This window comes from Talpa europaea (genome assembly GCF_964194135.1).
Source record: "Talpa europaea genome assembly, chromosome: 10".
Taxonomy (NCBI): domain Eukaryota; kingdom Metazoa; phylum Chordata; class Mammalia; order Eulipotyphla; family Talpidae; genus Talpa; species Talpa europaea.
The window spans coordinates 53,563,663-53,578,065 of record NC_140077.1 but is presented as its reverse complement, the minus strand read 5'-3'; positions in this window follow the sequence as shown (position 1 = coordinate 53,578,065).

The following is a 14,403-nucleotide window of genomic DNA, read 5'->3' as shown; positions in this document are numbered from 1 at the left end:
GAGAACTCAGAGTTTGAACAGTGTATTATGGGTGAACAAAGCTGGGCCACTTAAGTCTTGAAGAGGGGTCAAAAGGAGCTTCTTGAAAAAGTCCCACCTCTTTGTAGTACTCCTGAGTCACATCATCTCCTTTGCTAGACTCATCTTGACCACATACATGCAATTACAAATATTCATGGCTTGTATATATCTTAGTATAAACCTTAGTCCACAAATTGAAGAGTGAAATCATTAGTACTTTTGAAATATTCTTATTTATTCTGGATAATAAGTACATTATTAGAGCCCATGCAGATCCCCCTGAACCCATTCTCAGGATTTGAAGGACTTAGTGTGTATTGAGTTGAGGTTCCACAATACTAAGGTATAGAGGTCCTTGATGCTGACACCCATCCATTTTTGTCCCAAAGTAACTCCTGATTTCTTCTCATTCCTACTCATAAGGCCTCTTCGTGTCCTCTACCTCAGCCTCTGAACTATATCTGCTTCTTGCTCTGTTAAGTGGAGATCATCTAAGGCTGAAGGGAGGACAGCAGGCCATAGTCTCATCTTTCTCACTGGTTGTGATATACTGGCAACTCCTATCACAATCAGGAGAATCTTCATCGTGTCTGGAGTGTTCTTACTTCTTTTGTATTAATCCAAATATTTGTTTTATGTATCTGAGCCTATGATATTGAACCTTAAGGTGCAAGGTTTTTTTGCTTTGTTATCATGATCTACTTCATCACTACTTCAATGAGAAAATTTAGACAGACTGCCGAGTTGCCCAAAGGAAGAAAGGGTAGCAGTGATAGGTAATAACTGGTGGAGTAAAAGGGACAAGCACCTACTAATATTTATAACATTTTACTACCCCAGACTCAGTAACTATGATCTATATGCCCCAAAATTGGAGATACTGAGATGAATATGAGAATGTGTTTACCCTCTGAAAATTCAGAGCCTATTAGGAAACAGAACCAAACAAATAATTATTGCCAGTGTAATATGTGCTTTCAGAGAAATGGACTTAGCAGAAGACTGGAAAGCTGGATAGAACAAAAATAAAATAAATATGTGTGTGCGTGCATGCGAGCGTGCGTGTGTGCGTGTATGTGTGTGTTCTTCAGGGATACATGGAATAACTCTGCTCTCCCCCTGCTGTTCTGTTCAAGGATCAAGAACACTGTAGACATTCTGTGAAACTAAAGCATAAGGATTGCCAGAGTCTATTTTGTCCTAAACAATTCAAAAAGAGTTCACCACATGGGACCTCCCCTGGTGGTGCAGCGGTTGAACGCTGGGCTGTGAAGCTGCCCACAGCCTCTGTAGTGCCGGTTCGATCCCCAGCCACATGGCACGCAGACCTCTCCTGCCATGCTCACTGCTCCCCTCAGCAGTGTATTTCGTCGGTCTACCTGTTCTGTTCCCCACTCTGGGTCTGGTGAATTCTCTCACCCTCCCGCACTTCTGACTGTACCCGGTGCTTGTATAAATAAATAAATCTTAAAAAAAAAAAAAAGAGTTCACCACATGCTTTGCTTAATTATTGATACAGCAATAATTGAGACTTCCAGATTTTGCAAGACTCTATCATGAATGGCATCACCTGCAGGTCTCAAACTTGGTGATTGACAATCTTGCTGACCTGGAGTAAGTATGTTCCAGATGAGAGAGATCCAGGGTTCTGGAAGCTCTGCAGGAGAGTGAGGATCTTCAATAGTCATGTCAGAATATGAACTCAACTCCCCAATATAACCAAAGAGTTCACTTACAAGAGAATAGGGCTGGGAAGGCAACTGGAAGATCTCTGATGACTTCCATTAATAATGAAACTACTGTCACTACAGATGGGCGTTGTTCCTCAGTCTACTACATGGGGAGATATGCTACCTCTCAGTTCCACGCTAGGTCATTTGTCTTAGTCATTCATTTTTAAATTTGCTCCAAAATAAAAAGTGGTTAATATATGGTCATTTTCCCTTTCTCTAAAAAACATCAGTAAGGCGCAATATTTTTATGACATGTTTGGAAATTCTCACCATACTCTGCTATAGCAATTTCACATGAAAACTCAGAAGTACACAAGTGGAAAGTGGAGAGTTGGCTATAATTTCAGATAGAAAATTTCTATTACCCAGCAATCTTTAGGATTAAATGTTCTATAGTACCAATTTATATACACAAATAGACTTTGCCCTCAGTTGTAAAATGACAGTGATAGTTTATCACCCACATAATCCCTCTGGATCAGTAACCAGCCTGGAAGTAGACATCTAAAGCGGCTTCTGCCCTTCAGACAAAAATACCTGAGCATAAACTCTGAGGAGACAGTACCTTAGATTTAGAGCTCTGGTTTGCTTTAAACTTAATTCTTTTTATAAAAGAAAATCCATCTTTTTCCTCCCAAAGAACTTCAATAGCTATCTTGCTAACTAAGAAGTCAGTTACTGACAGTTATAGAACCAACAATGTGAGAGAATTCATGGAGTAACTGACACAATTGAATTGCTATAACCTTTGCTGACTAACTCCAAGAATGGGTGTCCTTGCCTTTGAGTAGTTACAATTAATCTGCAAGCCTCAGGGGTGTAGGGATTGAAAGATATTTGCAACTATTACCCAAAAGATGAAAATTAGCCATCTCCTTATTCCTCCTATAGTTCACTCTAAATTTTTATTACTTAAACAAAAATGGTGTTCTGAATAATAAAACTCATGAATCTCATAAATTTAAAATTTTCTGGTAATGTTATAAAAATATCAATTATTGAATTATCAATAGTTTTAAATGAGCAGCATTACCTAAACTTATTATTCTGTTTTCTGAGTTGGTCCCTAGCGTTCCTAGCAACTAAAATCTTGATGTGGGCACTTCATATATTATCCACACATATAAATAGATTTTTATGTGTAAGATACAAAAAGAAGTCGAGTCATAGAAAAAAAAGTCTATAATCATTAAAACATTGAGATTACTTATCACTTAGGAAAAGCAGCATATGCAGCTGTAAACATTCTCTAGTGATCAACTCCAGAATAATGGGAAAATCAGGTACAAAAGCCAATGACAGGTAGCAAAATCTTCAGCAGAACAGTAAATGAATTCAGCTGCAATTGTTAGTAATAAAAACTCTTAGCAAAGAATGAAGACAAATGGGAATTCCTTCAAAAGGCAAAGGTACATACCTAGAGAAAACTGAATAATAGAGGCATCCTTTTTGAAGTCAGTGAGAAGGTAAGAGGCCTGCTTTCATGTTTGAACAAACTCAAATGGAAGGTCCAAGTTAGTACAGAAAAAAGAAAGGGAGGGAGGAGACCTCCCTGGTGGCCTAGCGGTTAACTCCCAGTACTAACACTCTATGGCCTGAGTTCCATCCCTGGCCAGGGGCTAACCCACATATGGCACAGCAGACTCTCCTGCTTGCCCACTGCTCCCTTCAGCTGTGTATTTCAGTAGATCTTCCTGTTCTGCTCCCCACTCTGTCTTTGGTGAATCCTCTCACTCCACACCTCTGGCCTATACCCCAGTTCTTCTATGCAAAAATGAAAGAAAATAAAAATTTTTAAAAAGAAGATGGGAAAGAGTGAGAGAAAAGAAAAAGGAACAGAATGGAAGGGAAAGCAAAGGGAGGAAAGAAAAAAAAGAGTCTAAGAATGGGACGGAAAACTGTAATTTTTGTGTTGTAATTCAAGAGAGTATGCAGAACAAAAACTAGAACCAAAAAAAAAAAAAGTTCAGACTATTTACTGAAAATAAAATAAATACCAAAAAAAGTAAATTATATTCATACACATAAATCACAATTTTAAATTGTGATTTTAAAATTCTATTGAAATTATTTAAAGTGATCTATAAGATACCTAGAAATAAATCTAGCAAAAGAGATGACAGAATTTTATTCAGAACAATTTAAAACACAATTGAGGGATTTAAAACGTAAGTATTTATGGATAGCAAGATTGAATATCTTTAAGATGTCACGTATTACCAAATTAATCTATAAATTAAATGTAATTCCAGTCAAAATCTAGCAGGCTTTGTCATGCAAGTTGACAAACTGCTTCTAAAATTTATATGGAGGCAACCAGACAACTATAAGCAAAAAAAATATGTTTTTTGAGGAAAAAGGACAATGTAGGTGACTCACCGTATCACATATAAAGCCATTACACAGGGGTAGTGATCAAAAGTATATAGTATTTGCCAAGAACAGACCATTAGAACAACAGAATAAAACAGAGAGCCCGGAAACAAATTCTTGCTTAAACAGACATAAGATTACCTAATAGAGATGATGTCACAAATCAAAGGGGGGGCTATATGACTATTCAGTAAATAATGTTGGAACAGCTAGTTAATTGGTAGACATTAATAGTACTTAACAATCCAAGCAACAGGAGTGAGATTTTCGTATACTCTCTTCTCTAGCAGTGTTAAGGAGGAAGCTGTACATTCTGGAAGAAATTAGCAGAGCCACTTCTACCTGGGTATCTGAGAGACCTGTGGAGCAGAGAACCACCCATGCTCACAGCACCCCCAAGTGACCACCAATGTTGGACATTTAGAGGCAAGAAACAAACCTTTGTTGGGTTAAGGCACTGGGATTTAGGGCTTACTTTGTAACTGCAGCATAACTAATGTATCCTGACAATGCAATCAGCCCATAGAAGAAAACCAGAACCTCAAGCCACAGGTGAATTTTAATTTTAGACTAAATAGGAAAAAGGTTTAAAAATTATAGAAGAAAATAAACAGGGCCTCCTCTGTTGGCGCAGTGATTGAGCACTGGGCTGCAAAGCTGCCCGCAGCCTCTGCAGCGCTGGCTCAATCCCCCGCCACCAGCGAGGGTCCCACATGGCACGACAGACTTCTCCTGCCGTGCCCACTGCTCCCCTCAGCAGTGTATTTCGTCAGTCTGCCTATTCTGTTCCCCGCTCTGGCTCTGGTGATTTCTCTCACCCTCCCGTGCTTTTGACTGTACCCAGTGCTTGTATAAATAAATAAATAAATCTTTAAAAAAATAAAAATTATAGAAGAAAAAAAACAATAATACCATCATGAAGAGCACAGAGGATTTCTTAAATGAAGACAACAAAATTCACCCCATAAGAAAAAAAAAGATAAATTTAAGTATATATAATTTTTCAGTTCTTTTTTTTAAAGATTGATTGATTGATTGATTGATTGATTGATTGATTTATACGAGCACTGGTACAGTCAGAAGCATGGGAGGGTGAGAAAATTCACCAGAGCCAGAGCGGGGAGCAGAGCAGGCAGAAGGACCGAAGTACACTGCTGAGGGGAGCAGCGGGCGACAGGAGAGGTCTGTGCGCCATGTGGGACCCTCCTCTGGTGGCCGGGGAGCAGCCGGGGATCGAACCGGCGCAGCAGAGGCTGCGGGCAGCTTCACAACCCAGCACTCAACCGCTGCGCCACCGGGGAGGCCCAATTTTTCAGTTCTTTTAAAATGAAAGGTACTAGGGGCCTCCCCTGTGGCGCAGCGGTTGAGCGCTGGGTTCCGAAGCTGCCCGCGGTCTCTGCGGAGCTGGTTCGATCCCCGGCTGCTCCCCGGCCACCAGAGGAGGATCCCACATGGCGCGCAGACCTCTCCTGCCGCCCGCTGCTCCCCTCAGCAGTGTACTTCGGTCCTTCTGCCTGCTCTGCTCCCTGCTCTGGCTCTGGTGAATTCTCTCGCCCTCTTGCGCTTCTGACTGTACCCAGTGCATGTATAAACAAAACAGGCAATACAAACAAATAAATAAATAAAACATGCCTCTGTAAATAATAAATAAAAAAAAAATAAATAAAAAAAAAAATAAAATGAAAGGTACTATAAACAAAGTAAAACATTAAAGGATAATTTGGAGAAGATATTTGCAACCCATATAACCAAAAAAGATCAGCATCTGGTAGACACAGAATTCTATAAAACATTACACCACAACTTGCATATAAATTTTATATTCTAGTAAAAATAGTAATTATAAAGTATATACATGATGTAGAAATTACATATGCATATTATATATTGTAATAAAAATAAATAATAATATTTAGCTAAATGAAGTACATGCAAATGCTTATGATCAGGAAAATCACTTAAAAATGTGACTGTAAGCTGCTGTGCTCCTTGGTGCTACTCAATAGCAAGTTGTTTTTTTTTTTTAATCCAGTTTCTGGTTTCTCTTAGGAACATTTTCCCCAAATGAAATTATAAACTCTCAAAGCAGGAGGTGAACTCTGAAACCTACACACCTATTCTGCCATGCAGATTTATCTGTCATGATTCTTTTTCAAAGACTGAAGAATGTCTCTAAGTGAAGGTCCTCCAGTCATAAGAGGCTTCACCGTTCTCTACTTTTATTTTCAACCCAAGTCACACATTTTTTCACCTACCTACTCACTCTATGCATTCAGCTATCACTTCTACCTATAGGAAGTGATTAGTTCTATTTCAATTGATAAATCTATAAAGTCACAAATGGCCAAATACTGTGCTATTGACTGGAGCATCACAAATAAAACAGTCCCTGCATTGTTTGACTCAAAGCCTCTTTAAGACAGACAAAAATAAATAAATTATTACACTAGTGAGTGCAATTAGAACCATATAAAAGGTAGCTCTGGTAGCCAGTATCAAGATAAAGACAAGGTATGGAGATGGGTGCAGAAAGAGGGGAATCACATGCTGTTAGGACTCCTTAGAGGAGGTGACAGTTGAGCTACATTTCAAAAAATAAAATCCCAAGTTATCAAAAGGGAAATGAGGATACCTAGCAGAAGAAATCTCATATCCAAAATCATCAAGGTGGGCCTCCCTGGTGGCGCAAGGGGTTGGACACTGCACTTATGAAGCAATCGACAGCCACTATGCGCAGGTTCAATCCCAGCCAGCCAGCGAGAATCCCACATGGCGTGGCAGACCTCTCCTGTCTTGCCCGCTGCACCCCTCAGCAGTGTATTTCGTCAGTCTGCCTGTTCTGTTCCCCACTCTGTCTCTGGTGAATCCTCTCACCCTGACACGCAGCTGGCCTGTACCCGGTTCTTGTATGCATGAATAAATAAATCTTTAAAAAAAAAAATCATCAAAGTAAGAAACAGGAAAGTCATCAAGTATGAGATGGTAATAGATGAGGCACAGCTAAATTACAAAGGACTTTGTATGACTTACAGTTAAAACTGTGGCTCTATCATTTGTTAAATATGTGACTTTAGACACATTATTTAACCTTTCTGAGTTTCAGTGTTCTTAAGAGTCAAGTATAAATAAAAATTCATTCAATGATTTAATTTGACAATGTTAGGTTAAGCCTAACATAGCACCTATCACTTGACATTCTATCAGGCAGTGTTAGTTTAATTTGACCTTTGGGGCACGTCCCCCAAATGTTTGCTTACTCTGATGGCTTTCCTATGGAGGTCCATTATAGTTTTTGGTTTTTGGGTTTTTTGTTTTTGTTTTTTTGTGGGACCCTCGCCAGCGGCCAGGGAACAAACCGGCGCTGCAGAGGCTGCGGGCAGCCTCGCAGCCCAGTGCTCAACCGCTGCACCACCGGGGGAGACCCCATTATAGTTTTTTCTTAATGCTTTTCTGTATTTTCTAAATGTTCAATGATGAACATATGTAACTGTCATAATAGAATTAAATTTTTATTTTATAATACTAAACTTTTTTATAATGACTTTCTTGCATTGTAGGCATAGGCAAAGTATTTTAAAATTTATATTAAAAACTTAAGGACTTAAAAATGGTAAAAACAATTTTGGAAAATAAGGACAGAGTTCAAAGCACTCTACTTAATATCAAGGCTTACTATATAGCTACAGTTATCAAGGGGTCTTACTGAAGGGCTAGACTCACAGATCAATAGGACAAGACAAAACCCAGAAATAGACTTACGCAGATATGACCAAACTGATTTTTTAACAAAAGTGCAAATCAACGGAAGAAGAATAACCTTTCAACAAATGGTACTGGGGCAACTGGACTTCCTGAGGTGAAAAGAAGAATATAATCCTCAACCTAAATTTCATACCTTATGCAAAATTAACCTAAAATACATCACAAGGAGACTCCCTGATGCAATGGATAGTGCACTAAGCTTCTAAAATATATCACAGAACCAAATGCAAAACTAAAACTTTTAGGAGAAAGTATTTTGCACTTAGGGTTTTGTGAAGAGATTTTAGACTTGACACCAAAAGCATAATACATAAAAGGGAAAACTGATAAAGTGGACTTCATCAAAATTTAAAACTTGCTCTGAGGGCCTCCCTGCTGGCTCAAAGGGTTAAGCACAGCACTATGAAGCTATCTGCAGACTCTGCAGCACGAGTTCGATCCCCAGCTGGCCAGGGAGCTACCCACAAGGCGCAGCAGACCTCTCCTGTCTTGCCCACTGCTCCCCTCAGCAGTGTATTTCAGTCAGTCTGCCTGTTCTGTTCCCCACTCTGTCGCTGGTGAATCCTCTCACCCCCGGCACCTCTGGCCTGTACCCCAGCTCTTGTATGCATAAATAAATAAATCTTTAAAAAAAAAAAAACTTTTGTTCTGATAAAAACACTGTTAAAAAGATAAAAGACAAATTATAAATCTGAATAAAATATTAGTATATCATATATCAGACAAAAGATTTGTATCTAAAATATTTTTAAAGCTCTCAAACACAACAATAAAAATATTTAAAACCAATCCAATTAGAAAATGAACAAAAGGCACAGATATTTCACCAAATAGAGATGGCAAATAAAAACATAAAATAGACTCACTATCATTAGCCATTAGGGAAATAGAAATTAAAACCATAATGAGTTATTACTATGCACCTGTCAGAAGCCTAAAACAGTGAAATAGCCAAACTCTGATACAGATGAAGGAAAACTTGATCAGTCATACATTACCGGTGGGAATGTGAACTCTCAAATATACTTAAGCAATTTTTTAGAGAAATTGAACATGCACTTACCATACAAACCAGTGCCAATCTTACTCCCAGTATGTTTTATTGGGGGGAGGGAAAATAAAATACACGTGCATGCACGCATACACACACACACTCATACACACTCATAGAAGCTGTATAGGTCAGGATTCTCCAGAGAAACAAAACTAACTCTTGCTAAGAGCTAGAACGAAAGAGATTAAGAAATTGGCTCATGAAGTTGTCGGTTGCAGGGCAGTCCAAGCAATTTAGAAAACCAGGAAGAATCGATTTTGCAGTCTTGAGCATGAAGTCAGTCAGTCTAGAGACAGAATCCCTTTCTCCTCAAGGGAATTGCAGTCATTTCTTATAAGGTCTACAACTGATTACATGAGGCCCACCCAATTTTGAAGTATAAACTGCTTTATTCAAAGCCTACTTATGTAGAAAATCATCATGGTTGGCCACCAGAGCCCCGTATGGCATGGAGGAGCTTAGCACAGACAGGGAAGCTGAAACAATGGCCACCAAAGCACACCACAGTCCCTCAACTGCATGGAGACCGAAGCCATGGCAGGGAAGGAGGTTGAGGACCCCTGCAAGGAGCAACGCAGCCTGCAGCCTACTCTGGCCCCATCCCCTGAGGGTCCCTCAGCCCAGGCCTTGGTCAGTAACTATGAGGATGCAGGCGCATGGGCAGAGAGCTGGTGGACCTGAAAATCATCTGAAACAAGACCAAGCACATTGTGAAGTTCCCCCTCAACAGCACAGGCTCTGAACTAAAGTAGAAGGTTCACTCAATTACAGGTCTCCACCTGCCATGCAGAAAGTCATATAGAAGGGACTGCTCCCTGAGGATAAGACATTGAGAGAAATAAAAGTGACAAGCAGGGCCAAGATCATGCTGGTTGGCTCCACAATAAGCAATGTTTTAGTGGTAAACACACCCAAAGATGCTTCGCAGCAGGACGCAATTTCCAAAGAGAACAAGAAGGAGACTATGCAGGCAGAAAAAACACAGGAAGTGTTGGATACAGGAAAATTTGAAGATTTGGAGCCACCTATTACGGGTGCCCAGGAGCACCTGCCCATGGTACCCTTATCAGGCATGTACAATAATTTGGGAGGAAAAGTGAGGCTCACCGGGAAGCTAGAACAAGATTACCCATGGATCATCACTAAAAAGCAAACCGAGAAACCGCTCATGGACTCCATTAAAAATGTGGGCAGTACAAAACTAGATGACTGGATCAAGAAGATGTGGTATGTATACACAATGGAATATTATTCAGCAATCAAAAAAGATAAACTCATGCCACTCGCAGCAACGTGGATGGAGTTAGAAGGAATTATGCTCAGTGAAATAAGCCAGAAGGAAAAAGAAAAATATCGGATGGTTTCACTTATAACAGGAATATAGGGGAACCAAATAAGACATCAGTGTAAAAAATAATAATGATAGTACAAAACACAACAAAGCAAAAATGGACAATTATAAACCAGAGACATCCTGCAGGGGAGGAGGTGGGAGAGGGATGAGAGGGAGGGAGGGAGGAGCACAGGGGACTGAGGTGATGGTGCACGGGTGCATTGCTGAAAGAAACTCTATGGGGACTACAGCTGAGGGGGTGGGGGAAACAAATATTGTTTAAAAATAAATATATATATGTATTGTAAAAGGTTAATGTAAAATTTAAAAAAAACGTGGGCAGTGAACTTATGGAAGGACATGATGGTGTTTCAGTTGGCCCCACCGAAGCCCCTTCCTACTGGGTGTGCTGCGTCCCAAGTCTAGTAGATGCAATCACAATGTGCTGGGGAAATGGCAATATCTTCTAAAGCACTTTCACCTCTGGCCCAGGAGACTGACCCCAAGTGAAGGATGTGGCTGGAAGAGGCTTGGAGTTCTGGAACTTTGCTCTAAAAAAATCTATATCCAATCTAAGGCAATGTGGTGACTGAAGCCAGAGGTGACAGACTTCCATCATCCGCTTAATTTTAACTTAAAATCACCACTTCCCTTTCTTTCAGTCAACTTCACAGCATTTTTAAAGTCGATAAGGAAATCAATAAATCTGAATTCAGAGAAGAAGGAAAAAGTCTACTGATTTAAATGTTAATAACATCTTTAAAATACACTCACAGCAATATCTAGACTGGTGTTTGATCAAACAACAGGAAACCATTGCCTAGTCAAACTGACACATAAAATTAACCACACAGCAGGTTTCTGGGGGGTTTTGTTTTTGATAACCAAAAAATGAAAACAATGCAGTGTTTTGGACAGATTAATAATTACACAAGCTGGGCCTCCCTGGTGGCGCAAGGGGTTAAGACACAACCTATGAAGCTAACCGCAGCTACTGCAGTATTAGTTCCATCCCCAGCCAGGGAGATACATGGCCCAGCAGACCTCTCCTGACTCGCCCCCTGCTCCCCTCAGCAACGTATTTCAGTTAATCTGCCTGTTCTGTTCCCCACTCTGTCTCTGGTGAATCCTCTCATCCCCACACACACACCTCTGGCCTATACCCCAGCTCTGATATGCATAAAAATAAATAAAAATTTAAAATAAATAAATAATAAAAAATAAATCTTTAATAATTACACAAACTGATACCTTCATCCTAAGGAATGCTATGCAGTAACAAAAAAGAACAAACTATTAATGCACACAACCTGAATGGCTCTCAAAAGCATTATATCTAGGTCTAAAAAATGTCAATCTCAAAGGTACTTACGTAGATTCCATTTACGTAACACTCGTACCTTAAAACCATTCAGATGGAGACCAGATTAGTGGTTACCACGAATAGGGATGGACAGAGAGTGGACCTGGCTATGAAAAGATACTGGGAAGAAGCTCTCTAGAAATGGACTAGTCCTACCTCTTTTCTCCTTCCATAGAATTCTGCGAATTTACTGGTGGCACAGGTTACTTGTGGGGGGTGAAGCAGGACGCGTGGGTTGCCCCAATACCTGGCGGCCGTGTTCGACTGGCTTGTAGGTGGAGAACTCCTCTAGGTAGATGCCGATCATCTCAGGCTTGCTATCGCTGACAGAAAGCCCTATGGTCCGGACAACCACGCAGCCCAGCCTCTCAGGCTGCAGGGGGTCACGCAGGTGCGGCTTGACCACTTCCGCTGCTGGGTGGGTGGTGCCGCCTCCCTGGCCTTGCGCAGGCGCCTCAGCGCAGAGTGTAACTGTCACTGCAGCCCGGGGTTCAGCTGCCGCCACAGCCCCACACTATATAAATTTGTCAGTTGCTCCTAGGACAAGTGAGCAGCTGATCGACGTCCACGCTGCACGAGGTGCACTTGCAGAAGGCTCACTTCTTCTGCTCAGCTTCTGCCATCTTATCAGTTCTTCAGAAAGCATGAAATAGTTCTATATCTTGAGTGGGGTTATAGCTAACAAATCCACAAATGTGATAGAATTCCATGGAACCACACACACACACACACACACACACACACACGTCTGGTAAAATCTGATTAACTTTTTTTTTTAAAGCAGTCTTTTTTTTTAAGATTTACTTATTTATGCATACAAGAGCTGGGGTACAGGCCAGAGGTGTGGGAGGTGAGGTTTCACCAGAGACAGAGTAGGGTGAACAGAACAGGTGGATTGACTGAAATACACTGCTGAGGGAAGCAGCTGGCGAGTCAGGAGAGATCTGCTGTGCCATGTGACTCGCTCCCTGGCTGGAGATCGAACTCGTGCTGCAGAGGCTGAGAACTGCTTCATAGATTGCGTCTTAACTTGCGCCACCAGGGAGGCCCCCTGATTAACCTTTATAGATGGTACCAATGTCACTTGCCTGATTATGTTCTTGTTCTATGGTTATGTAAAATTGGGAGAAACTGGGTGAAGGATACATAAGATTTCCTATAGGAAATATAGGAAATCTAAGGCGATGTGGTGACTGAAGCCAGAGGTGATGGACTTCCATCAATAGCTTAATTTTAACTTAAAATCACCGGTTCCCTTTCTTTCAGTCAACTTCACAGCATTTTTAAAGTCGATAAGGAAATCAATAAATCTGAATTCAGAGAAGAAGAAAAAAAGTTTACTTATTTAAATGTTAATAACATTTGAAATTGTTAAAATTGAAAATTACTGTGAATCTACAATCATTTCAAATTAATGTTTTAAAAAGTGCATGGGTTTGAAATTGTTTTTGTCTTCCTATTCTTAGTTTGTCCCTAAGCAAATAAATCATTCAGGAGCATCTGGGTGTGCTCACTGTACATTGACTGTGTTACACAAACTTTCTGTTGACAACCTTGTGCTCCAGTTTAAGAACCGGTGGGCCTCTATTTCTCCAAAGTCTTTAAAATATTTACCATGCTCAGCTCTATTTGCAGACACCAAAAGAAACTTGCAACCACAAATCTATTCCACATGTCTATCAGGTCGCCTAAACTCACCTAGCATTAACCCTTAGTAATTGTTACAATATACTGAAAGATTTGGTTCCTTTATGGAAAGTATCCTTTAACTGGACTAAAAATATTGTCCCTATCAGGGTCATTATGCAGTCAGGAGGTGGTAATAGAGTCCCTCTCTCACTTCTCAAGATATGTACACAAAAGCCTCATCTTACCTCAGGGCACTGACCATCTTTTTCATGCCTCCAAAGTGAAATTCTTTCAAGAGCCTGATGGAGGCAAGAGAGAATTCTCAGGTGACCCTTATAGATGCGATCATCAGGGCAACCTTTACCAAATGCAAAACAGAACATTTACACAGTATCCCTTGCTGTGTTAATGCCAATTTCAGTCACACTGCTAGGTGGTTGCCTCAAGACAAAAAAGACACTGAGGCGTGATGGAGCAAGAGTCGGGACCAGTCACAGACTCATTGTCATTATGCTAATGAGGGTAATGTATTGGCTTGTGCCTGCTCCTCTGCTGTGAATTCACTGGGCTGTTCCCCGTGCAGGTTCATGTGGCCGTCCTAGGGAATCCAGGTTCCCTGGATGTTTCTCTTCTTTTACCCACAAGTTCCTACTCAGTGGGGAAAGAAGCAGGAGATTGCCTTTGACAGACTTGGTGTTTGGGACCTGCGTGGATTGAAATTGGTCTGTGCTGGACAACCGAGACTTGCAAACCAGCCAGTGCACGGAGAGAAGGACCAGGTTGGAAGACAAAGATTCCTTTGCAGATTTATTGCTTGCAGAAAACGAAACCACAGTAAAAGACTCCTAGAAAGGTGCTAAGGCAGGAGAGGCATCATTTTTCCATTAGTAAAACTGCAACATCAAAACGACTAAGTGCCAAGGTAGAGAAATGATGATAAAAGGAGCCACCTAAGATTAAGTTACAACTTACCACCCAGATCAAATTACAAGATTAACGTCAATTAATAAAATAAAATGGTGATAAATTTTGCAGTAACTTAGGTGAGATTTTGGAAAGTGTGATTTGATATGCATTTATGTATCTTATATATGTATCTATGATTCCCCAAATAGATTTTAAGTTCTTTGAAAGT